We start from the raw sequence: 27,953 nt of genomic DNA on the forward strand, positions 1-27,953 counted from the left end.
CAAAACTTTTGCACAGCAAAGGAAACCATAAACAAGACCAAAAGACAACCCTCAGAATGGGAGAAAATATTTGCAAATGAAGCAACTGGCAAAGGATTAATCTCCAAAATTTACAAGCAGCTCATGCAGCTCAATAACAAAAAAACAAACAACCCAATCCAAAAATGGGCAGAAGACCTAAATAGACACTTCTCCAAAGAAGATATACAGATTGCCAACAAACCCATGAAAGAATGCTCAACATCATTAATCATTGGAGAAATGCAAATCAAAAGTACAATGAGATATCATCTCACACCCGTCAGAATGGACTTCCTCAAAAAATCTAGAAACAATAAATGCTGGAGAGGGTGTGGAGAAAAGGGAACACTCTTGCACTGTTGGTGGGAATGTGAATTGACACCTAGAGGGGTGGGATAGGGAGGGTGGGAGGGAGGGAGATGCAAGAGGGAGGAGATATGGGAACATATGTATATGTATAACTGATTCATTTTGTTATAAAGCAGAAACTAACACACCATTGTAAAGCAGTTATACTCCAATAAAGATGTTAAAAACAAAAAACAAACCAAAAAAAACCCCCAAACTCATCAAGAAAGACATTAGACTTGTGGTTACCAGAGGTGGAGAGCAGGGGGGAAGGGGAAGGGGAGGAAGGTGGTCAAAGGTACAAACTTCCAGTTATAAGATAAATAAGTACTAGGGATGTAATGTACAACCTGATGACTATAACCAACAGTACTGTATGATATACAGGAAAGTTGTTAAGGGAATATAATCTAAGAGTTCTCATCATAAGGAAAAAATTTTTCCTTTTCATCTATTTTTTAATTTTTACTCTATATAAAAAAGTGTATATTAGCTGAACCAATTGTGGTAATCATTTTACAATGTATGTAAATCAAACTATCCTGGTGTATGCCTCAAACGTATACAGTGATGTATGTCAGTGATCTCAATAAAACTGGGAACAATTATTTTTTCTCTTACCTTATTATACCAACTAATACTTCTAGGACAATATTAAATAATAGTGGTGATAAAGAACATCCTTTAATGAAATATGCTTAAATGTTTCTTTGTTAATAATAAGGTTTGCTTTTAGGGTGACTATATATGTTAACACATAAATACCTATTTCTAATATGTTAATGAAGAATTCATCTGCTTCTATTATATCTTTTTTTTCAAAATCAAGAATATATAATGAATTTTATCAAATGGTTTCTCAGCAGCTATCAAGACTCATACATTTTTATTTTTTTATAGTGCATGGTTAAATTACTTTTTTAAAACTAATTATTTAAAATATGTACAAAAATAGAGAGAATAGTTCAGTTAAGCCCCACATACCCATCACCTAGCCTCAATAACGATCAACTCATGGACAATGTCATTTCATCTAGATCCTGCCTAATTCTCTTCCTCTCCACAAATTATTTTCAAACAAATCCAAGATATGATATCATTCCATCTGTAAAGATTTCCATATTAAATGATGGGCTTTCTTTTTTATAAATATAACCACATGTCATGAATTCATACTGATACTTCTAATTCAAAGTCAGGACTACAGAGTTTTTACTTAATTTCATTGATCTTACATTCATGGGTCCTTTCTTTTACGTTGAAATCTCTGTCCTTAAAAACACCAATATAATAACTCATTTTCCTTTTACCACACTAAGCACAAAATAGTCTGAGGGTAACAGTACTCCCCAAAATATGATTAGTTTAAAAAGTTTAAAATTTTGTGCAGTTCTTTTAATAATTAGTGAATGTCCCAAAGGAATGAACAGACACATTGTGATGTTTTAAAGTCAGTTGGAATGATTTATTTCTCTTTTGATCAGTTTATATCTTAATATTGACCAGTCTTTGAATTTCTAAAATAACCACATATGAAGAATCCTATGTAGGATTTTTTCATCAATATTTAGTGATTTGATCTATGGGATGTTTGGGGAGCTGTATTTGTTCATTTTGCTCTCAGTGTTACTATAGCTTCATTCAAACGAATTTGGAAATTGAACATTCTCCTTTTACTATGCTTAGAAACAGTTTAAATAACATCAGAAAAAAATGCAAAGGTAATTCAATGGATGAAAGATACATTTTTCAACAAATAGTGTTGGAAAATATTGAACATTAATAAGCAAAAAATGATTTTTTGTCACATTGATCACACCATTTATAACAATTAACAGGTAATGAATAATAGAATTAAATGTAAAACCTAAAACTATAAAACTTCTAGAAGAAAACATAGCAGAAAATCTTAGTGAGCTGGAGTTAGGCAAAGATTTCTTAGAGACAGCCATAAAAGCATGATCCATAAAAGATTTAAAATGTTAAATTGGACTTTATCAAAAATTTAGAGCTTCCCTGGTGGCGCAGTGGTTGAGAGTCCGCCTGCCGGTGAAGGGGACACGGGTCTGCGCCCCGGTCCAGGAAGATCCCACATGCCGCGGAGCGGCTGGGCCCGTGAGCCATGGACGCTGAGCCTGCGCGTCCAGAGCCCGTGCTCCACAACAGGAGAGACCACAACAGTGAGAGGCCCGCATACCGAAAAAAAAAAATTTTTTTAAACTTCTGCTCTTCAAAAGACACTATTAGAATGAAAAGACAAGCCATAGACTGGGAAAAAAAACATTTGTATAACACATTTCTGATAAACAACTTTTATCCATAATATATAAAGAATTTCCAAACTAATAAGAAAACAAATAACCAAATTTAAAAACTGGGCAAATATACTAACTGTTATTTCACCAAAGGAGAAATATAAATGGAAAATAAACACATGGAAAGATACTCAACAATGTTAGTTATTAGAGAAATGCAAAACAAAACACAATTAGAACCATTATTAGAATGCCTAAAATTAAAACAACAACAACAACAACTCTGACAATATCGAGGGCTATAGAGGGAATTCAGCAACTGGAACTCTCATCCATTGTGGTAGGAAAACAAAATGGTTCACTTTGGAAACTAGTCTAGCAGTTTCTTAAAAAGCCAAACAGGCATCTACTGGTAGGTATATTTACTAAAGAGAAATGAAAACTTACGTTCATGCAAAACCTTGTTGCAAATATTTATGGCAGTTTTATTCATAATCGCCAGAACTCTTGACTGCTCTTTCTCCATGAGTAAAAGGGTTTACTCTTTTACCCCCCCCAGCTGCAATGTGTTTTCACCTTGAAGCAGGTAGGAGAGGTTCAGGTGGGGCTTTGAGTGCTTCCCCCAGCAGCAGCCACTCCTCTCTTCCAGGCTGTATCAGGAAGTTCTCTCCCATCTCCTGCCCTGCTTTTCATTGTTTTTGTGTGTGTGTGTGTGTGAGACCCGGTGGAGGGTGGTGCATAATGGCTTGTGAATGTGAGCTCCATTCGTATATGTAGTTCCTAGGGATTCTGTATCATCACAGTAGCTCACACTTGGCCTTCTCACCTGCCTTCTTTTTACTCTCTTGGTTGGTTCCTAGTGTCCTTTCCTCCCAGGTTCTGCCGTAGATGACCCAGTGCTCATGTCTGTTTCTCCTTGGATGGGTCCATTTTTAGTTGGATTTCTGGATACTTTTTGCCCTGGGATCTCAGCTCTCTGTTAGGTTAAATAAAAGCTATGATTTTGTGGTTTATCTGATTTTTTGAGCTGGTAGTGTGGGAGTGACACACAATTTAACTTTCTACATTCTAGACAGTAGTGAAACTCTGGCTGTAGTTGTTTTTAATCAATCAAAAAGCTACAGTTGTTGTTTCAGAGAAAGCACTTATGGTTTGTCTTTGTTGTTGTTTCTTACAATACAGAGAAAGTTTCTTGATTAGAGTTTACCTGCATCAATTTCAATACTATCACATTTATAGCTCATTTATTTTGAAAATCTTTCAACTAGAATAAGAATTTTCTTGCAATCAGAGCTTTTCTTGCTGACTGTCCTATTATTTTGCCTTTTGAGGACTATGAAAGTATAGAACACTTTTCAGTTGAATGTTCCTTTGTTCGATTTGAAATTCAAATACAGTGTAACCTTTCAGTACAGAAGAGTTTTGATCAGCATAAGATTTTTGAAATACATTTGTAATTGTGTATTAATATTGATCTCAAAAGTAAATGATTTCAATTTCAAGTTCCAATTTAAAAGAAAACAAAATAATAACCTCTCCCCTCTGGTCGCTCCTGGCTCAGATGCTTTCCTCCATTTTATCTCTTTTGCTTTAGGGCTCTCGAAGCTGTCACTTCCGATGAGGTGGGTCCATCAGTGCAGCTCCCCTCCCTTCCTGCCTTATTCAGTTCTGCTGAGTACAGCTTCCATAAACATGGCCTTGATAACCCTCCTCAGCCAGCTGGTTTTTGTTTTTCCTTTATCTTTCTTCTCAAGTTCTAATGGTAGCATTTAATTGTATCCCTGAGCTCTTGCATCTTCATTTTGTGCAATTGCTTTATAAAGCATCTAGGCTCTTTAAGAGTTTAATTTTTGTCAACATGCTAGTCATTGTTTTCATCCTACTCTGTGGCAAAGTTTTATTGAGTTATTTTTCTTTGCTGTTGTTGTTTTTTTTTTCCCTCTGGCCTTCCTTCCCCTTTGTACCATTTCTACTTAGGTCCTATTCAAGTTCCCTTTATATCATTACTAATCTTAAATATAAAGACTCTTCCATATCAGCTATTTGCTAGAAGTCTGTGTAAGGAAAGTTCCTGGGCTGTCTTCCAGGCTTGTAAGAACCCCCCTCTATGGCAAGATTGGATCTGAGAGTTCTTTGCCCTTTACTCCTCCCAGCCCACTGAGACTGCTAGGCTGCTCATTGAGTTCCTCTCCTTCACCTCACTTCAAGGGCAATTTATATCTTGCAAATATAACTTGCCTATATGAGATCCTTTCCCTGCTTCTTGAGAACTTGGGGCTAAACCTGACTCAGGAAAGCCCTGGCATCACTCTGCACACCCATTCTCAATAGTCTAAACAAGGGCTTGAAATATAGGGTATGCCATCTGCTTTGGAGAAACAACCTCTGGCAGTTGTGTCTGACGCCTGCAACCATCAGAATTCTCTCTTGGCATCTTTCCACATCTGCACTTGATTTTCACAGCATTATTTTCCCATATATTGTGATTGGAGATTTAAGTTGTTCTCTAATTTCATTGAGAATGGATTTGTGTTTCAATTTCCCATTTTCCTATTGCTTCTAAGTGATTTCCTATATTTTAAAACTAGAATTTCTCTTTTCCTCCTCTTACTTCACCCCAGCATTGTCTTTTTTAATACAACTTGTCCTACTTAATAATACAGTGTATGGAATATCTTTTGATGTCGAGTCACTTTTCTAAAATAAACAACCTTGTATATTTGATAGGTTATATTCCTGGGAAGTTGTTGCCAATTACATCATGACAAGGATTCCAAGATTGTCCTAATGAAACTATTTTATGAATGGAGTTTTCATTCTAACCTAACTCCTGCCTCTTAGCATTTGATGGGAATGTTCTTAGATTTGAACAACTATGGATAATACTATGTACAGATAGATGGCTGTATAAGAACAACAACAAAGAAACAAGTCTTAAGCGCAGAGGAAGTGACTAAATAAGAGTATGATAATGACTCTTCTTAATAAGTTTTGAGTTGATATGTAAATGAAGGACTGGATATGAATTTGTAAGAAGTTGGCATTAGAGTTGATTGCCATCAGAGCCAAACAAATCAGTGGGCCAGTATATTTGACCAGTAGCCACTTAACCAGTAACTGATCCCACAAAAGTGTTTTCTAAAATAACGGAGGAGCCTGGTGTGGCACACAAGAAGGAGAGGAGGGCGCAGCTGCTGTTTAGGTGGGGAATGTGGTCTAACTGCCCTCTCTCCTGTAAGCATCACCTTGACCATCCTGTGGTTCTCACAGCAGTGTCCCTCAGTCATTGCCTTGACGACTTCACTGCCCACCACCTCTCTCTGGTATCTGTGCTCCCACAGCACCTGCCTGTTCTCAGTTCCTCTAATTAGCCAAACTCTTGTCCAGCTTAGGAGCTTCATAGACATTGTCCTCTCTGCCTGGCGTGCTCTTCCTCTGCTCCTTCTTATCAACTTCCATTCCTTCCTTAAATGCTCCCTCCTCCACGAAGCCTTCCCTCAGGGCTCCATGGAACTCTTATTTGCCTTGTCAGTCTATCCTGAAAATGCCTGTGTCCTTCAATCCAGTGAAAGTTTCCTAAGGCAAGGACAATGTCTTGGTCCTCTTCATATATGTTTATTAGTTTAAAAAAATTGGGGGGGGCACGCCCCACAGCATGCTTGATCTTAGTTCCCTGACCAGGTATCGAACCCACGGCCCCTGCAGTGGAAGGGTGGAATCTCAACCACTGCAGGGAAGTCCTATGTTTATTTAGTTTTAATTGATCTGCTCCCTTAAAATTTTTTTGAGGAAGCATTAGGTTCTGAAGAAAAATACCCATGAGTGATAAGTATCATGGTTAAAATGAAGACAAAAGGTCAGAAACCATAAGAAATAGGTGGAAATAACTGTACCTACTGTGAAATCATTCGTGAAAGTGAATTATTTACTCTTGTCTTCAGTACAGCATTGACATAGGGATCTTATACCAACTGAACATTAATTAATAAGGGTTTAGCTGAGTCGCCATCTCTAAAAGCCAACTGAGAGCAACTCACTCACCAACACAGATGGCTAGATGTTCTGAAATCCCCACCTGTTTTAGTTGCCTGAATTTTTTTACCTTTTGACTTGTCATCTAGACGTTGCTCCTGAGACAAATGTGAGAAAGCTGCGGTCTCGAACTCCCCACACGAAGCTCACAGGTGCAGTGTGTGTGTGTGTGTGTGTGTGTGTGTGTGTGTGTGGAGGGAGAGGGGGCAGACCCGCAAGGCTTTCTTTCCTGCTTTTCTGGGGGAATGCAGCCAACCCAAGCTCTTGCTGGTCTCACTGTGGGACAACCTGAGCTCTCCAAGTTGTGTCCCCTTGCGTCTCACCTCTAATGTAATGGCTTTTTTACATTTCTTATCAGAACCATCATGGGAGCAGTGCCTTTTCCTTTTTATCTGCCACTTTTAAGTATTCGAAAAGATTGAATGCAGTCCTTCTTCTCTTCGTCTGCCCTCTAATCTCCTTCTTTTCCCTCACATGGGTGTTGTTCCACCAACGGTGTGCTGCTCCCTGCCTGGCAGGTGATCCAGCCAGCAAAGGCAGCCACGATGCCACCTGAACATGTGTGGCCACCTGCACAGGTGTAGTCACCTGTGGGAAGCCAAAATCATCTAAACTGACCTCTTGCCCACTTGCAGCATATGACAGATAAGATAAAGGAAGACATACGGATAAAAAAGCTATTTAAAATTATTTCTAATTCCCCTGCCTCATGGGCTGGGGTATTTCCTGGGAATAGGAAGGTCCTTTGTAAGCTACATGCTCTCAACAGTAGAGGATGCAAGTTCACAGGCAGAGAAGCTGGGGCAGAGTTACATTGCTCTGCATGATAAGGGGGTGAGAGTAAATGAGATGGGAATAGTGAAATCCAGGAGGAAGGAGGCTGGGATGCCCCACCCCCAGCAAAGACATATGCAAAGGGGATTTTTCCAGGAAAATACCATGTATTGTGAAACCATGTTCTGGGAATTTTCATCAAAATTATTTAAAGCACGGTATGCTTGTAGAGCTGCATTTCTTATGCAAGAGAGTGGTGACGAGCATGGGTTGCCAAGTTGGGAGGGTGGGGCAGAACAAAATCAAACCTTGATTCTGACTTTGACTAGTAACACTCATGCATGATGTTCACTCCAGCCATCAACCCACATCTCCCATTCATGATTGTCCTACATGGTAAAAAGCTGAAGTCCCCAACTCAAGAAGCCTTTCTTTTGGAGAGAAGTATTTTCTAGAGCTTCTATGGCCAAAAGGCAAAAGATGGGAAATTATTTGTTTCAAGTGGAAACATAAGATAATTAACAACAATTGCTATACATTTTAAAGCACTAAAGTCAGATTGCTAATTTATGGATGGTATATAGTACAAGTTTTATATGCATAAAACTTGAAGTGTTCATAAAGTTATCATAATCTTAAATGTGTTTATTCAGCCAGTTATTCCAAATGTGTTTATTAGAATTAGTTTAAGTTTTTGTTTGAAGTGAAATTATAAGCTCCTGAACTCAAATACATATGGCAGTTCTTGATTTTTTTTCCAGTTTGTATAAAAACACTATAGGAAGCATGAGAAGCAATTACAGTTTTCAAGACTGTATCGTCCATGATTTCCAGCAGATGACATAAAAATTTAGCCTCTTTTGAGTTTAGAATTCTTGTGTAGCTTTCTGCAGACCTTCAGAGCATACTGCTGAAATTCTAGGACTACACAGCTGAGACTCTTGGTATAAGTTCACGAACCCATGACGTTTCTCCAAAGCAGAATTTACTTTATATCTGAATGGTAGGAGATGTTCATGCCAATTGTCCATCAGAGGGATTTAAGACAGAATTAAGGGTCCATCTTTTGGGAAAACAAGTTAATCTCTCTCTGAGTGACTGAGAATGCATCCTCCATCATACCATAAAGGAAGTATAATGTCCAGGCCCCATGAAACCAGAAGATGATGCTCCAAATCCATGACAAGAGAGAGTGTGGGGAGACCAAAAGTCCCTCAAAGTGGTGGGGCCCTTAACTCTGCAGATAAGGGTGTCTGTGATGTTCTGCCAGAGCCTAGAAGATGGAAGCCAGCATTTGTCTCACCTTGTATGGTAAAGGCTATGAAAAACTGTAATGATTATACACTATAAAGTAGGATCATTATGTTATATCTGCCATCAGTATAATAATAGAAAGTTTGTAACAGACAAAATTATCTCATCTTTAGAGGAAGACAGAACTCAGTTAAAATAAAGATATGGCTCTGCCCTGTCTCTGCGGGAGGGATGATGCTTTTACAATATTTAGATATGTTGGTTGGGGATGGAGCAGGGTAGGGAGAGGTGAGTAACTGGATTTGGTTATCCCGGCAATTAATTAATTGTTGCATTTTAAAATACATAAAAAATGAGACATTTTGGACTAAATTTACGTGTGTAGATTTGAAGGATGAGCTGAATTTGGGTAGGCAGATATTAGGGAATGGGAAGGGTGACATTTCCAGGAAGGAAAGCAAAATAGGCAAAAATTAAGAATGGGAACGGGTGTGATGAGTGTGATGATGGAGAAAGCAAGCTATAATGTTGGAACAAGAAGGCAGAAGCTCTGTAGTGTGGTTCTTGGAGCTAAACTCAGAAGGATGAACTTAAAGGGGCAGAGAGACAGGAATGGATGGAGCCAGGGAGCTCCACAAAGAAGACTTATTTATTTATTTATTTATTTATTTATTTTAAAGAAGCCTTTTAAAGTGAGGACTGAAGTGGTGTGAACTTGGGCTTCGATGCTGGCAATGGGAATGGAGAGTAAGGGGTATATCCAAAGGGGCATTTCAATAAAGGAGTGATGTGATTTGGTGACAAATCGGTCATAGGGGTTGAATGAAAAGACTAAAGTGAAAGATGTATTCATATTTCCTTAACTGGGAGACCAGAAGAGTTCCGGTGCCCTTGAGTAAAATGGTAACGTTGAAAGGGAATTCAGTTTAAAAGAAAATGAAAAAAGGGATTAAAGCTGTGTTTTGGTCCCACTGAACTTGACGTGATAATAGAGTATCCAAGTGGAAAGTGTTAAGAGACCTGAAAATGGGGGTGTTCTGTTGGAGTGAGAAGTCAGGATAGAAGTTGAAGATCTAAAAGTTATTTGCATTGATTCCATACAGATAAAAGTGAATGAAACCTCAGAGTGAAAATAAAGGCATAAGTTCTGACTCTAAGAATTGGGAATTGGTGCTACATGAGTTTTTTATGTAGTTACTTTTGGCAGCCAGTACTACATTTCATTCAATTGATGATAACAGTAAGATCGGGGAAACGTATTTCCTGGTTTTCTATAGGTTTTCCATTATTTCTCTAGTCAAATTTATCCATTACCATCAAGAAGCTGTATTTGTTTCAGTGATGAACTTTCCTCTAGCAAGCATTAAAAAAGAGTCCTGTCTGGCTGCAGATTTTTTTAAATGACACAAACACTACCCATTTCCCCACCTTAATTTTCAATTCTGAGGTTTCTGACGATGAACTGCACTGTGGTAGAGGAGAGAGGAGGAAGGGTGGGTCGAGACAGATCTTTTTATAAAGATTAGCAATTCTCCATGCTTTTATCCCAGGCAAAGATTACATTTAACACCCAGGGTCTCAGCTGCCTCAGATCCTTTTCAGAACGAGGAACTGTGGCACTGCAGATAGTTTGGGGTGTCCTTTCATTTTTTGACAGTATTAAATATATACCCCAGTAAGCCATAAATCAGTGATTTATCTAAGAATAAATCATATCTCTAATAAGGGACCACTTCTTCTAAATGGGACAGTGCATTATATTAAACAGGCAGACTTCCTCAAAAATACAAACTGTGTCAGCCAGCCATTTTCAATGAATATAACTGAAATTTTCTCTTTCTTTAGGAGAAAGCAATTTCCCTTCAAAAGGGCAAATCAGGGGGATTTGCTGAGTTTTGTTGGCTATTGTGTACACTTTAGTTAATCTTTCAGCTACAGGGAGAGTTAAGATTCCTCCCAGATTTTTCACTGTGGAGATTGCATTAGGGAAAGGGAAGGAAAGAAATAAAGGGGAGACCCCCCTCAGGAGCTAAACATGGTGGAAGTGCCATGGGACAGGGCCCCACGTGGACTGCTTTTGCTTGTGTTAGTATTTCACACCCTACATGCTCAGTGTCATCCTGGGAAGTTGGGAGGTGTAGGACTCATTTGCTGTGGAGTCCCTGGTGCTTAGCAACTATCTACTGAATAGATATATTTTATCTGCTGAAATGATATGATTATTTCTTAAGTATTCAGATTCTATCTTTGGCTATTCTGATTTACCAGAGATGTGATCCGTGCCTTTACCACTATTAGGCTGAAAGCAGAGCTGGAAAAGGGAAACGAGTTTAAATATAAAAATGCGCACTTTATTTTCATCAATAGCATAAGATGTTTTGTAAGCATTTATATCTCTGATGGAAGACATTGCTGTGTTCTGTTTAGATTCATTTTAATTAAGAAATTTCAGTGGTGGGCAGTGAAAAGAAGGAGAAGGGTATGGGCATGGGCAGAAAGGAAGCTGAGTCCTTTAAAGGGCTATAATCTATGAGAACTGGCTATGCATAAAAATAAATAAGTGGGTCAACTGTATACACATGTGAAATTTGAACAACTGGAGACAGAAATAAACACGAAGGAGACACATGTTTCTGGCTATACAGTGAACTAAAATATTCTGAAAACACCTCTCATGTAAAATACCTGAAAATGCTGGATAAAACATTTAAATATACATAGGTTTAATTCATAGCTAAGATGAAAAATGAAAGGAAAATACTTAAGGCTGAAAATAGTAATAAAGAAATAATCCAGAAAAATAAGTGGGCAATGAGCCAATGGCTGCCCTGGGATATCTGCCTATTCCAGGCAAATTAGAGGTTCCATTTTCAAGGGCTGATATGGGAACAGGGACAAAGCTTAAAGTTAGCACAAGGAGGGAAGTCAGATCAGAGCTCCCTCCCAAAGGATGACAGGGAAAAGACAAATTAGGGGTGGGGGGAACTTGCCCTACAAAAGGAGGCAGGAAGGACACTTTCCTTAGCTCTAAATAAAAAGAAAATGCTATCTTCCTTGGGAATTTATAACCATAAACTCTCATGAGTTTGGGACCAAATTTTACTTTACATACCTAAGAGTGCAACTGCTGGGATATATGGTAAGTGTATGTTTGACATTATGAGAAACAACCAAACTCTTTTCCACAGTGAGTATACCATTTTCCATGTCATCAGCAATGTATGAGTGTTTCAGTTGCTTTGAATCTTTGCCAGCAATTTGTACTGCTAGTCTTTCTTTTCTCTTGTTTTTGTTTCTAGCTATTCTATTAGATGTATAATAGTATGTCATTGTGGCTTTAATTTGCATTTCCCTGTTAATTATGTTGAACACCTTTTTATTTGCTTATTTGACATCAATATATCTTCTTTGGTGAAGTGTCTGTCAATTGTTTTGCCCATTTAAAAAATTGTGTTTTTTTTAACATACTGTTGAATCTTGAAAGTTGTTTATGTATTTTGGACAGCAGTCCTTTGTGAGATATGTTATTTGAAACTATTTTTTCCCACTGTGTGGCTTGTGTTCTCAGCTCCTTAACATTGCCTTTTGCAGAGCAAAAGTTTTCAATTTTGCTAGTAAATTTTTCTGTAATTGATCCTGCTTTGTATTTAAAAACTCTTTGCTAAATGGAAATCATGCAGATTTATGATGTCTCCTAGAAATTATAAAGTTTAATCTTTTACATTTAGGTCTAGATCCATTTTGAGTTAATCTTTATATAAGGTTTATAATATTTAGGTCAAGATTTTGTTTTGCATATGGATATCCAATTGTTTATCACCATTTGTTGCGATTACTGTTCTTTCTCCATTAAATTGCCTGTGTATCTTTGTCAAAAATCAGTTGACTGGGCTTCCCTGGTGGCGCAGTGGTGGAGAGTCCGCCTGCCGATGCAGGGGACACGGGTTCGTGCCCCGGTCCGGGAAGATCCCACGTGCCGCGGAGCGGCTGGGCCCGTGAGCCGTGGCCGGTGAGCCTGCGCGTCCGGAGCCTGTGCTCCGCAACGGGAGGGGTCACAGCAGTGAGAGGCCCGCATACCGCAAAAAAAAAAAAAAAAAAATCAGTTGACTATATTTATATAGATCTATTTTGGGGCTCCTTCTTCAGTTTCATTGATCTATGTGACTGACCTTTCACCAGTACCACACTGGTTTGATTACTATAGCTCTACAGTAGGTCTTGAAGTTGAATAGTGAAAGTTCTCCAACTTGCTCCTTTTCAAAATTATTTTGGCTATTCAATTCTATTGTTTCTGTATATGCATTTTAGAATTACCTTGGGAATACCTATATGAAAGCCTGCTGGGGTTTTGATTGGGATTACATTGAAACTATAGACCAAATTAGGGAAAATTAATATTTTTACTGTATCAAATCTTTCAATCCGTAAACATGTTATATCTCTCCATTTATTTAGATCTTCTTTGATTTCTTTCATTTATATTTCTTAGTTGTCAGCATAGAGGTCCTGTATGTAATTTGTTACATTCATACATAATTAATTTTTCAGGTTTTGGTGCTATTGTAAGTAGTAACTTATTAATTTCAAATTCCAATTATTCACTGTTAGTGTATGGAAATATAATTGAGTTTTGTTTATTGATCTGTATCCTGAAAAATCAATTACAGTTTTCAGATGGTTGTGTGTGTATGTTTGTGTGTGTGTGTGAGTGTAGATACTTTGAGATTTTCTACGTAAGAAATGTTGGGATCTGTGATTAAAGACCATTTCCTTTGTTTCCAATCCTATGTGTGTACTTCCTTTTTTCCTTTCTATCTTTATTGGCTAAGACTATCAGTACAGTGTTAAATAGGACTAGCGAGAGAGAATATCTTTGCCTTGTTCCTGATGTTGAGGTGAAAATATTCAGTGTTTCACTATTAAATATGATGTTAGGGCAAAGTTTATATGTGTCCTTCATCAAGTATGTAAGTTTTCTTCTTATTCAAGTTTGGTTAGAGTCTATTATGAATGGTTTTTGAATGTCATTTAATGCTTTTTCTGCATCTATTGAGATAATCACACTTTTTTTCTCCTTTAGTTTGTTAATGTGGTGAACTGGATTTGCATTCCAGAAATAAACCCCTCATGGTGTGATGTGTTATCCCTTTTATGAATTGCAATACTTGATTTGTTAATATTTTGTTGACAGTTTTTGCATCTATGTTTATGAGGGACCATGGTCTCCAGATTTCTTTTCTTGTAATTATCTTTGGTTTTGGAATTAGGGTAATGCTGGCCTCACAAAATGAGTTAGGAAGTGTGCCCTTCTCTTCTATTTTCTGGATGATGTGTAGAAATGATATAATTTCATCCTCAAATATTAGTTGAATTTACTAATGACACTATCTGAGCCTGAAATGTTTTTGTTTATTGTTGATGGAAGGATTTTAACTACAACTTTAATTTCTTTAACAGAAATAAGACTCTTTCAGTTATCTATTTTTTAAATTGAGCTTTGATAACTTGTGTCTTTCAAGAATTTGGTCAATTTCATCTTAGATGTTGAATGTATAAGAATAAGATTTTCATAGTATTCCCTTAGCGTTGTGGACTGTGTTTGTGTGTGTGAGAATGTCTGTGGGGTCTACAGTGATATTCCCTCTTTTATTCATGGAATCAATAATTTCTGCCTTCTCTCTGTTTCCTTGGTCAGATTGGCTAAGGGTTTATCAGTTTCATAATGATATTTTTAAAAATGGCTTTTGGTTTCATTGATTTTTCTCTATTCTTTTTCTGTTTTCAAATTCATTGATTTCTGTTCTTTATTAATTTCCTTCCTTCTGTCTGCTGTGAATTTGTATTTGCTTAAGGTTTCTTGAGGTAGAAGCTTAGATTAGTAATTTGAGACTTTTATTCTTTTCTAACAGTAAGCATTTAATGGCACAAATTTCACTCTGGACACTACTTTAGCTGCATTCTATAACTTTTGATAAGTTGTATTTTCATTTTCATTCAGTTCAAAATAAATGATTCATAGCAAAATATAAACTACCAGTTCTGACCCAAGAAGAAGTAGGAAAATTCAAGCAATTATAAAAGAAGAGATTGTAAAGTTGGTAAGAGATCTGTCAGATAGTTTAAAAGCTGAGCTCTAGCTAATAAATTTAACAATCAGATAATTTTAATATTATTAAAAATTGTTCTAAACCATTTAAAGAAGGAAAGCTCTTACGATTCATTTTATGAGATGAATAGATCCTTGTCACAAAAACTCTATAAAGTGACAGAGGGGAAAAAAGCATACTAAAGACCAATCTCATTTGTCTCAAGACAAATATAAAAATATTATGTAAAATAGTGCCTGAGTCCAGCAGTATAAGAAAAGAATAATATGTTATGATCAAGTAGGGTTTATTCTAGTATTATATCTGAGATTTATGAATGTAACTGATTAATGAATAAAGGAGAAAAATTGTACAATGATTTTAATAAATTTCAAAAATCAGTTCACACAATTTAGCAGTTATTTTTAATAAAAACTATTTTAAAGCTAGTAATAAAAGGAAACTTCTTAAATATTTATAATAAAAATAATTTACCAAAACTTAACACCAATATCACTCTTACATTACAACACTAAAACCATTCCCATTAAAATCAATATTTTGGGGGGAATTCCTTGGTGGTCCTGTGGTTAGGACTCAGCGCTTTCACTGCCATGACCCAGGGTTCAATCCGTAGTCAGGGAACTAAGATCCTGCAATCCAGGCAGTGTGGACAAAAATAAAATTTGCTTTTATTGATAATATTGCACATATAAAAAACAAAGAGGTTAATAAAAGAACTACTATAATTAATAAGAGTAGGTAGGGTAGCCTAATATAAGATAAATATACAAAGTTAATAGATTTTCTATATACCATCTGTAATCAACTAGAAGAAATAAGAAACTACTCTATCCACATAGTGACAAAGATTATCAAACTCCTGGAAATAAATTTAACATGAAAGGTATAGGATGTATGTTAATAGAATGATCAAATCTTAATAAAAGATGTAAAATCTGTTCAAACTGAAAGATATACCATGTTCTTGGATGAGAAGACTTACTGTCACCCCCAAATATCAATTCAACCACTACCAATATGTTTTTGTTTTTGAGGTGGGTGTTATGGGAATCATGTTAACATTTTTATAGAAGAAAAAATATCTGATGGGCTTCCCTGGTGGCGCAGTGGTTGAGAGTCTGCCTGCCGATGCAGGGGACGCGGGTTCGTGCCCCGGTCTGGGAAGATCCCACAGCTGCGGAGCAGCTGGGCCCGTGAGCCATGGCCGCTGAGCCTGCACGTCTGGAGCCTGTGCTCCACAACGGGAGAGGCCACAGCAGTGAGAGGCCCCCGTACCAAAAAAAAAAAAAAAAAAAAAATCTGAGAATGGTCACGATTATTATGAGATTTGAGGAAGTTCAGGGAGTTTTCCCATATTGGTTTAAAAAAAAAGTAAATAAATCATTGAAAGGTAATTAAGAGCCCAGAAATAGATCTTGTTATGTGAGAGAATTTAATATATAAAAGCAGTGACATTTTAATCTAGTAGAAAAAGAATGGTGTCTTTCATGAATAGTGCTGGCACAACTGGCTATCTATTTGGGGAAAAAAAAGTAAAGTTGGACTTCTTTCTTACACAATATAAAAATAACAAATGGAGAAAAGACAAATGTAAAATATAAAGCTTAAAAAAATCTTAAAAGAGAAATAACCTTGGTTTGGAGACACCATGTTAACCAAGACTGCAAACCCAGAAATTATAGAGAAATAATAAATAAACATATTTTATTACATAAGGAATTTAAAAAATTATGGCCGGAAAGTATTATGTTTATATATTCGAATATATTTACAGAAATATAAACCATATGAATAGATAAATGGTGGATACAAAAGTGCAGAAAAGCAAGAATTCTGTTTAAAAATGACCAAAGAAACTTCATATGTATGAAAATAATTATATATGCATGGAGAAAGTTCTGGAAAATACATACTGAGTTGTTTCCATTGGTTATGTGAGGGAATAGCAGAGAGAAAGAGTTTGTGGGGAGGGAAAAGATAATACAAAAGCAAAAGACTATATAAAATGCGGTCATGATAAAAAAATTGCATGTAGAAAACCAGTTTACTAAAATTATATATTTGTATGTAAATTCATAAAGATATGTATTAAAAGAGGGCTAACAAAATTTTGTTATTGATGGATACCTCAGAAGTTGGAATTTCATGTGATTTTTTTTCACCTACTTCCTCATACTTTTGTATATTGTTCATTTTTTTCATAATGAAGATACAGTATTTATTTAATAAGAAATATAAAGCAGTTCCACTGTGAGAAATAAAAACAAAGCAAGATATATTCACCAATCCAAAAGAATTTATTGAAAAATTTGAAATCCAGATGAGAAGCTGGAGACTTGGGGTAGCCCTGGAAGCAGTGGGAAACAAGTTTTATTTTAGTCTTGGCATTGGGGTCAAGGCAAATGCTATGAATGGGGAAACTGTTCCCGAACCCCCAAATTAGATTTAAGTCATTTGTTTGGTTTCTTTATCTTCAACAGAAAAAACACACGAACAAACAAAAAACCCCAAACTTTATTATAAAGTCCCAATTCTGGAGCTGAAGACTTAGGAAATATTTCAAAGAGCAAAAATTTTCAATTTATGCTCTAGTTTTTTGACAAAATGTAGTTCAGAAGGAGAAACGAAAAAGAGACAATTTTGTCCCCATTCAAGAAGGAAAGAAAGGTTTAAACTAGTTATCATCTTGTTACAGAATGAAATAACTGATTTCAGACTCAGTTTTTGCAATAGGACCAGTACCATCAGTGGGAAAGACTTGATCAGTTCCCCAGAGATGGTGTCAAAGAAAAGTTGTACTGTTACATTCTGCAAGAATTGTTGCATTGAGATGATTTTCAAAGAAATTCTCAAGAAAGGAAAATTACAGCATTCTGTCCTCCAGGTGATAAAGAGCTGCATCCCAGCCTGAACCCTGGCTTTGGAATCAGGTGCTCAGAACGCACAGTTTTTATCTAAAACCTATTTTCGCTTACCAAGTTAGGTTATGTGAGCTTTTCATTCTCTCTGACTCTTAGTTTATTCATCTATAAAATGGGAGTGCTGATAATAACACAATGTAGAAAAGAACACTTACTTGATTTATTTTATGTGTCAGTAGCATAATTCAAATGCAAGCATAATCATGGAAATGTTCATTCGAATAGGTAAAGCTCACAAACGCCATAACCAAAGTAGCTTAAATAAATGTGGGTTTTTTTCCCCTCTGAAGCCATAATTGATAGCTGCTAGAGATCACTGAGGAGGCCTCTTAAAATAAATAGCAGCAGAGAAGGTTTTTAATGTGTTGTCTGAAATCATGAAACACAGAGCAATGTCAGAAATCATCTGGCAGTATGTCTTGTTCTAGTTGAAACAATTAAGACTCCAAGTGGTAAAGTGAGTGGATCAAGGCTGCATGGCTTCTCTGTGATAGTTTTGTGACTGAAATTGCCTTGAGTTTCCATCTGGTGTTTTCCTTCTCACAAGTGAGAGAGGATTCACTCTTTACTAGAGACCCCCACTTACAAGATGTGATCTTTATAAAAGCTTTCTTGACCACTCCCCACCCACTACCTCCCTATCCACAGAAATGACCTCTTTTGTCATCCTGCTTTCCTGTATCCATTTTTAACACTGCACCTCAAAGACTTGTTGCATTGGTCTGTCTTCTCCACTAATCTGATAGTTCTTTAAGGGCAGGAGCCATGATATATGTTTTTTCTTCTCCTTTCTTTTCTTCTTCCTTTCCTTCTTCCTTCCTTCCTTCCTTCCTTCCTTTCTTCCTTTCTTTCTTTCTTTCTTTTTTCTTTCTTTCTTTCTTTCTTTCTTTCTTTCTTTCTTTCTTTCTTTCTTTCTTTCTTTCTTTCTTTCTTTCTTTCTTTCCCTCCCTCCATCCCTTCCTTCCTTCCTTCCTTCCTTCCTTCCTTCCTTCCTCCCAGGGTACCTCAGTCCTTGCTCTTAAGGCCTTCCACTGATTGGATGAAGCCCACACACAGTATGGAGGGTAATCTGCTTTACTCAATGCCTACCGATTTAAATACTAATCACATCTAAAAAGTACTTTCACAACATCTAGGCTGTTGCCAAATAACTGGGCACCAGAGCCTAGCCAAATTGATACATAAAATTAACCATCACACATGGTGATAAAAGGAGAGGAGATTGTGGTCAGAAACTTGGATGCTTGAATTAGTGAATTTGGAGGTACAGCAGTATGACAGAGTCCATGAAGTGATCATGCATATGGATAACTAGGGTAGAGATGTGAAGGTCAAGGAACAGACAGATCAGCATAATGACTGGACTCATCTACTTGGACCATGAAGTCATCGACGAGGCTGTCAGATAAGACAGAGAGGAAGAATTTGAGCCATGAGCTAAAGCATTTACTAAATGATGGATAATGATCAGGAGGAAGAAAGATGACCAAGTAAGGGGAGAGAGGGTGATATAGTCAAATGGCATGAACCTCAATGAAGAGAATTCTAACCTTTAGCTCTGCCACTGGATAGTCTTAAGCAAATTATTTAATCCTTCTGTGCCTATGCTTTTTCATGTCTCAAGCAGAAATTCCAATCCTACTTTTCTGTCCAAGGACTGTTGCAGGAATCAAGAATGGTGGTAAATGTAAAAGCAGTTTGAAAACCTGAAAGGCAGCAAAGCTGATTAGAGAGAAGATAGGTAGGATTTCTTGATAATGATAGTTATTAACATTGGAATATGTCTCCAAAAAAGTTAGGGAATTTCTGATTTTAATTTAATGGAATTGAGGTAGCCAGCCTCCAAATAACCCCTACCTCTGGTATTCACACTTTTATGTAGGACCCTCCCACATTTAATAGGACTGACTCGTGTAACAAAAAGAATGTGAGAGAAGTGATGGTATGTGACTTTCGAGACTAGGTCACAAAGAGCACTGTGGTTCCCACCTTGCTGTTGCATCACTTGCTATGGCAGAAGCCAGTTGTCATATGTACTAGAAGCTGAGGCCTCCTGCCAACAGCCATGTGAGGGAGTCATGTTGGACACAAATCCTCTTGTCCCAGATAAATATTGCTATTTACTGATTGTATCAGACACATCTTTTGTGCCTCCTCAGATTCCCTCAGCATTGTCACCTCCAGGCCCTCAAGCTGCTTGCTCTGTCTCAGCCGCCTCTCCTGCCTACCAAGACCACCCAGACCCCACATTCCACGCTTGCCTGGGGATGCTGGGTCCTCCCCCTTGGCCGCTGCTGTGCAGTTAGGCTAACCAGATGCAGGTCTAGTCTCTGTCCTCTTCTGCCACTTCTAGACTTTAATGAGATGCCATGCCACAGGCATGGGAACTGGACGAGGGAGTCAGATTTCCCATCCTGGAAGTCCCAGGTGGGAGTGTTACCAAAGGTGGGGTTCAGCTGCTCACTGCTCAAAAGCCAATAAAGAGGCAAGGCTGGTGGAAAGGAAAGTTTGCTTTATTTCAGAGGCTGGCAACCTGGGCAGGGGAAGGCAGGCTCCTATCCAAAGGCCAACTCCCCCGCTGACAGTCAGTGGGCAAGAGCTTTTATAGGCGGAGGAGGGGGGCTGAATGTGGAAACAGCACAGTCAGCTCTGACAGTCATCTTGGAACTGGTCATCGGTGGTCTGACCAGCGTCATCCTGATTGCTTTAAGTACAGTTAATCTTCAGTGCCAGGGTCGGTTCGTTCCCATTTCTTTGAAGCCAGTTCTCGGAATTGTGGCAGCTTATGTCATGGCTACAGTCTGGTCATTATGTAATTAACTTCTTCTACCTGGTGGGGGTCTCAGTATCTATAAAACAGCTCTCAGGATGTGGCTCAGAATATTATCTATAGTCTTTGAGGAGGAACTAAAAGTCCTTGACTTTGCTTAATGACTAAACTATTATTGTTTTGTCCTATCTGACTGCTTTTCTTTGCTTTTGTATTTTTTCACTTCTCTGATTAAACTTATTTTTTGACTGAAGTTTTTTTTGTTGTTTGTTTTTTGTTTTTTTTGCGGTACGTGGGCCTCTCACCGCTGCGGCCTCCCCCGTCGCGGAGCACAGGCTCTGGACACGCAGGCTCAGTAGCCATGGCTCAGGGGCCCAGCCGCTCCACGGCATGTGGAATCTTCCCAGACCAGGGCACGAACCTGCGTCCCCTGCCTCGGCAGGTGGACTCTCAACCACTGCACCACCAGGGAAACCCCTGACTGAAGTTTTTTTTACAGACAAAAGGAAGTGGGAGGACATGGTGGGGATGGGGTAATAATAGGTTCCTGCTCCATTTCAGGAATGGGGGGTGGGTAGTGGTGGTTACCTAACTGCAGGATGAAATCTGTCCAGTAGGAAGCAGGTAATGACAGAGAGCCCACCATTAAATTTCCTCTTCTTCCTCCCTCCGATGGACTGGCCTGAACACAGCTTCTGGAGCTGCCCTGTGTGGCCCTGCAGACGCCACTGCGATGTCACCTACTTGTCTCTTCCTGGCTCCTGAGAAGACAGTGACCAGAGTCACTCATCATCTTGCCCTGCTTCCCCTCCTCCCTGCCTCACTTCCCTTTATTTTCTTTTTTAATATTTATTTATTTATTTTGGCTGCACCAGGTCTTAGTTGTGACATGGGATCTCATCGCTGTATGTGGGATCTTTTAGTTGTAGCATGAGGGCTCTTAGTTGCGGCATGCATGTGGGATCGAATCCAATTCCCCAACCAGGGATCGAATCCAGGCCCCCTGCACTGGGAGCGTGGAGTCTTACCCACTGGACCACCAGGGAAGTCCCTTAATTCCCTTTATGTGCTCTCTGTCCTGGGATTTTACCCTCCAGAAACTCAGCTCTTCATCGCTGAGTCAGGCTTTGTTTTCTAGGAAACCTGGGCTAAAAGACAAACTATTCCAGTACTGTTTTTTATAGTAACACATTTGTACACATTTCCTGTCTTGCTGCTCAAAATCCATGTATGGGTTTTGGGGATCTGCCTGCCCATGTGGGTCTATATTCAACGTTCACTAATGTTTACATACACATCTACTTAGATGATAGAATTTCTTTTCTATAATTAGATGTACTTGAGCTACCCTGACTTCACTGCTGCTTCTTAGACTGTCAGGCACATTCCCACCTTTGTATTTGCTTTTCCTCCTGCCTGGGTGACTTTTGACCCAGATGACCACATTCCTTCACCTCCTTCCTGTCTGTGCTCCTGAATTTCCCCCTGATCTTTCTATGTAAAATTGTAGCCCTCCCCTCTTCTAACAACTACCTATCTCCTCTCCTGCTTTATTTTTCTGTATAGCTTTGTTTATACATCTCCCCCAACTAGAATATGGGCAATACACTGAGGGCACACGTTTTCTGTATATTTTCTTTACTGCTATATACCCCAGTGCCTAAAATAGTGGCTGGCACATAAAAGTGCTCAAAAGTGTTTGTTAAACGGGTGAATGAATTCATCAATCAATTGCTCAATCAATAATATCTATCAGATAGCAACTTACTAGTGTGTAAGCATTGATTCATTTGGTTCAGTTTTCAGGAAGAGCTGGATACTATGTAGCACCAGAACACCTAAATTTGGGTTTACGTGGTGGTTGAGTGACTACGGTGAAAATGATCAAGTTCACAGGGAAAATCCATACCTTTATCCTTAAGTAGGCACTGAGAATCTACTGTGTACCTATCCCAAATGAGAACCTGGGGAGATACAAACAAACATGAGATATGGTTGTCCTTTTCACAAAGCTTTTCACTTTATTTAAGGAAATTGATGCTGTCATATGAAATAAGCAGAAAACTTTAAACCATTAATCCATGTGGGTTTTGACTTTAAGTGCATTCACAGGTAGGGAACAAGAGAGGATGCAGATGTTAGAACCTAACCCTCCAGCTCTCCCACTCAAGCCTTATTCGACCTTTGACAATCGACTTAACCTTTCCCTAGTCCCAGACCTCACCTATGAGGCTGGGATAACCTACTAGGGATTATTAAAAGGATTAACTGATACAAAGCAAGTAAATTGCTCCATAAATATTCACCGTTTTAAGGTGTCATTATTATAATTTCTAAGAAGCTGCATAAGGATACTATCACAGAGAAGTTGGGACTCGAGGAATAAATAGGACTCGAGGGAAGAGGGAAAAATAGAGGGAATGAGGGACAAACAAGTCCAGAAACCCAGAGGCAGGGATGCCTATGGTGGGCTGGAGGGAGCAGTGCCACAGGTGATGGAGTGAAGAAGGAATGGGGCAGGCAGGGATGTGCAGACAGGTTATGTCGGGAGCTTGGACTTTAAATACCGCTCTCATTACTGGGTTTTTAAGATCTTGGGAATAGAGAAAAGAGGGGAGGGAGGGCAAGTAGTGCAAAGGGGAAGAAGAAGGGAAGATGGAAAAAGTTGAGAAGCAAAAGTAAAGGCTGGCCATTAGCCAAAAATAGCCCTCTCACATGTAATATTCTCTTAGAATGTATTTAAAGCATTAAGATGAGAGGGCAGTTCAGAGCACTGGATTAATTCCCTTTTCTCTCTCCCCCTTTCTTTCTCTCGCCCCTTTATTAAGAAAATAAAAGAGACTTTGAAATATTAAGAGATAGTGGGATTAGAACCTTCTCCTGCCAGCCCCAGTCTTTCCTCTTCTATTAATTTCCACTTGATTATAATTCTTTTTGAAGTGTTTAAATATGGACAATAGGAAATAGAAGGGTGAGTTATTGAATATCAGTTAGACAGTATTAATATAATCGCAGCTCCCATTTTTTATATAGACACTTCATCTATATGTATAGTTTCCATTAGGAATAAAGTAGACACCCCCCTCCCCTAGCTCAAGTAATTATGATTTTTTAACTACAATGAAACTCTTAAAAGTTAATAGCTGATTTGTAAATCCTCAGCTTAAAATCTTTTTAAAAAAAGTTTTAAAATTCTAGAAAACTGAGAATTATTTTTTTCTTGCTTGCTTTAAAAAAATAAAAAAAGAGACATAGGAACATCCCTAACACTAAACTCTCTTGAATCAGTGAGGGCTTTTAGCACATGCACACTTTATAAAGGAACTAGGGCTCTTTGGATGGAAGATATGGATCGCTGAGAAACCCTCTCCACTTAGGGGCTGCATGAAGAGGATGATACTGGTGTTCAAAGTTCCCCAGAAACACACAGACAATGTCTCCATGCTAAAAGCAGCAGCTTATTCTTCCTTTAATAACAGGGGCCTCAACATTGTCTAGTCCTGACATTGGCTTTCATGCTGAAAACTTGATCTAAAGACCCTCGAGGAACAAAACAGGGGTCTCAGAGTCTATTTAATGCATGGAGTTGGGGCTTTCTGAGATGATCATTATGAAATTCCTGGGGTTTTCTAGCACCAAAGACCCACAGCTGCTTAAAAATAAGTTCTTGATAAATGGCAGTTCATAAATCTTTTTTGAAAACCTAGAAATGTCATTCGATTTATAAATTGTATCTTTTAACGTTAGCATTAACTATTTGAGGTCCCAAATGTCTAACTGACTTACAAGAAAAACGTTCTTTACAAATCCTTCCACTCAAACACAAACTGTGCTAATACATTCTGTTATTTTAAACATGCTGATTTGTGTATTTCCTTTGGCACATAGGAAAACTGAGTCCCTGTCACTGGTGTGGGAACGGCCAGAGACACGGGGCTAATTTGGAAGAGTTCAGACTCCTTAGGAATGTAAGCAACAGTGGGAAAATATAAACCAATGGGAGAGATGGGGAACCAAGGCATAAAAATATAGATACAGAAGAAGTTCAGCAAAACCTATGTCAGACTAATTAGGAGATTACCAGTCTGAATAAGTAAGAAGTTTGACTCACATTCATCCCTGAGTATTTCAGAAGAATAAATTCTCAGTCCCTTGTGAATCCCCGCCTTGTAAATACTGCTGCACCATAGAATTAGTCCCACGAACTACATAGGTAATGATAAAGGAAGTGATCCAAAGCCCCAGTGAAAGGCAGATGTGAGCAAGTGACTGGCTCCTCCACCCCAGCCTGCTGCCCTGAATCAACCTTGTGCTTCAGCAAAGGGTTTTAACTAAAATATCTTAGGAACTTTCCAGTCCCTGTCAAATTACCAAACTCCTGAATGCTAAGCCTGAAAATGTCACAGGTCTGATCCACGAACTATTGTTAAGGAAGTCCATTTGTTGTGTCCAGATATACCAAGTTGTACCTTCTGATGACTGATAAAGTATGCCTATGGAGAGGGACTTCTGGGTTTGCTTTGATCAGTGGATGAGCTTCGTCACTCCTTGAAGGCCAGGGCAATGTCCTCAGCACCGCTCTCATCTTCTAGTACAACATAGAATATCAATCCAATACATGCTTTTTGTATCGAAATAAAAGGACCCAGAATTTATGAACATTTTTTATATATTTGATGTCTGTGTTTTCTGAGTAACAAAACAACAAAAGATAAACTGTGAAATATAGTCAGACAATGGGCAATAATACTGAAGAATTCTTTGAATTATAATCACCTAGAAAATTTCAAGCTTACACTCACCCTGTGTATGGAACCCAGTCAACTGGATGCTCGACTGAGTTCATTGTACAAAGTAAGCAACATGACCTCTCTGGACTGTCCTCATTCTGCTGGCCCAGTAGTCACCATCCTCACCTCCTCCATGAGGGTGCCCAGCAGGGCTAACTTCAAGGGGGTGTGACCCGTGTGGTAGCACAGGCCCCACCCTTACCAGGGGGCCCCAGGCTTGGTTTAATGCTCTTCTGTTGCCAATTGAGATCCTTAATCATTTCTGGACAAGGGACTCCACATCTTCATTTTTCACAGGGCCCCACAAATTATGGAGCTGGTCCAGGCCTCAGGTCCACTTCTTGATGGGCCAATTGTTCTAAAATGAATTAGAGCTATAGATTTCTTTGCCAAATTCACCTGAGATTCCTTTCCTGTTGCCCCAAACCCCTGAATTTAAACTATAGGAATTTTATTCTTACGTTCTAGTTCCATATTTTCCTTTCAAGTGAGGCTGTACATGACAGGACAGCACACACTGTAATAATGGTTAAGGCTCTTCTTGGAATCCTGTTGCTCTTTTCTGTGACTAGAAATCTCCCATCCTAGGTGCCTTCTTGGCCATTACCTACTGGCCACACTGGAACAGAGGGTTTGAAAATCCTACCGGACCTTTGTGCAACTCAGGAGGGAGTGTTTGTACTTTCCAACAGCACCTGGTATATCTCACTACACGGCCCAGAACCTATTACATTTTTTGTGTTATTAATCTATTATTGATTCACCTGTGTTAATTTTGGCCCAAGCTTACATTCTGGGAGATTAGCAACCAGTTCTTGTACATCTTCTGGGTCTGAGCAAGTATACTTGTTCGCTTGATTCACCCATAGAAATGGCTTCAAACGATAAGAGAAGAGCATGACCAAAACACAGCCTGGGTTGACAGATGTCGCCTTCCTCCCCCTGCCCTCTCCCCCCCTGCCCCCGCACACACTTTGAAGGGACTTGTTCTCTGGTTCACAGTCAGAGCTCTTAGGCCTTAACCTACACCACTTCTCCTAGAGTCCAAAAGTGAGAGAGAAAAACGATGGGGAAACTCCAACTGTGTTGTCCCAGCCCCCAAGCTGTTCCATGGCACCTGTTCTGGTTCTGCCTTGACCAGCCAGGAAACCTAGGCTTCTGGCCACACTGAGAAAGGCAAGCTAATAAAATCCCTCCCCTACCTCTGCTCCCTCTTATCTCCAGGTTACTTTAAGATAACTTGCCTTTGGACTGAATTCACATCTTTTGTCTTTCTAAATTGTGTTTGCTGAAATGGCCTGAATTTCTAAATTTAGTGAACCCTGGAAATTTGCTTTCATCAAATCATAGCTGAGAGATAGGCGGGCAGAGGCGGGGGGAGGTGGGGGGATATTGAGAGAGAGATCCCAAAGACAACAGGCAGGAAAATGAAAACAGAAGAAGAAAAAAATACTGTAAAAGAATGGCTGTACATTTTTTGTTTTGGGTTTTTGTAAAGAATATGCAAAGAATAAGGCAAGGTATAAAATTGTATGGACCAGCCACACAACCGGAGAAAGGGAAGGGAAAAAATACAATTGTTCCTTCTCTGGTTTTCTCAATACAAAACAGAAAAAAAAAAAAAAAAAAACCCCCTGAATGAGAAAAGCAGAATTATTCTCAAAACCTCTCATGATATAAAATCAGTTGGTGAGGAGTATTACTAGCTTGGAGCTAGGGAAAAAAATCATTTCTGAAGTGCATGTTTAGAGAGTGGTTTTTTTAATGCAATAAAAATGGAAAAGAATTTGGGGGCGGGGTGCTGGGGAAGGCTTCCAGCAGCAGCCGCGGCTTCTATCTTCAGGCTCTGGGCAAGAGGCCTCAGCCCATGCTTTCAGTAACCCATTATCGGTTTCCCTCCTCTGCATTCTTCTCCAGTAACCTTATCAGACACAAGCATCGCCGCAGATGCTGCGACTGGAGTCTTGTAATTGTCCCCGGTTAGAGCTCAATAGCACCTTGAACCATTAGAGCAATCTCAGCTTTTAAGAAAAGGTCTCCACAAGGAGATGCGGTGAGAGAATTTGCCTGTGGCTATGTGAGTTCTTTAATAGCGAACTCTCTCCTCTGCCAGGCCTCGCTGCTGAGTCTGTGGAGAGATGGAAGTCTCTTTATTTATCACAGGGCTCTTCTGAGTGCCTGTTAGGCAATGATCATATTATTTATCACCAGGTGTGTGGTGCTGGTGGGGGCAGGGTGGGAAATTATTTTTTTAATGGGCCTTCGGCAGAAGCGGGGGGCCCAGGAGATCAAGGTGGGGAAGGGGAGGAAGAAAATTCGAAGACATGGGAGGACCAGAAGTGCTTCTGGGGCAGCTTAAAGGCGATACATAAAAGCCTGCACAGAAAAACATAATATATAGCAAATATACATTATATATGGTTAATTCAGGAGTAAAAGGGGAGGACGAATGGCGTTCTTCAAGTGTCACCTAACGCTTGCAGAAAGTTTGAGGAAAGCTTTTTTTTTTTTTTTTGCGGTACGCAGGCCTCTCACTGCTGTGGCCTCTCCCATTGCAGAGCACAGGCTCTGGACGCGCAGGCTCAGCGGCCATGGCTCATGGGCCCAGCCGCTCCGCGGCATGTGGGATCTTCCCGGACCGGGGCACGAACCCGCGTCCCCTGCATCGGCAGAAGGAC

Source organism: Neophocaena asiaeorientalis, unplaced genomic scaffold, assembly GCF_003031525.2.
Source record: "Neophocaena asiaeorientalis asiaeorientalis breed wild unplaced genomic scaffold, Neophocaena_asiaeorientalis_V1.1 scaffold437, whole genome shotgun sequence".
Taxonomy (NCBI): Eukaryota; Metazoa; Chordata; class Mammalia; order Artiodactyla; family Phocoenidae; genus Neophocaena; species Neophocaena asiaeorientalis.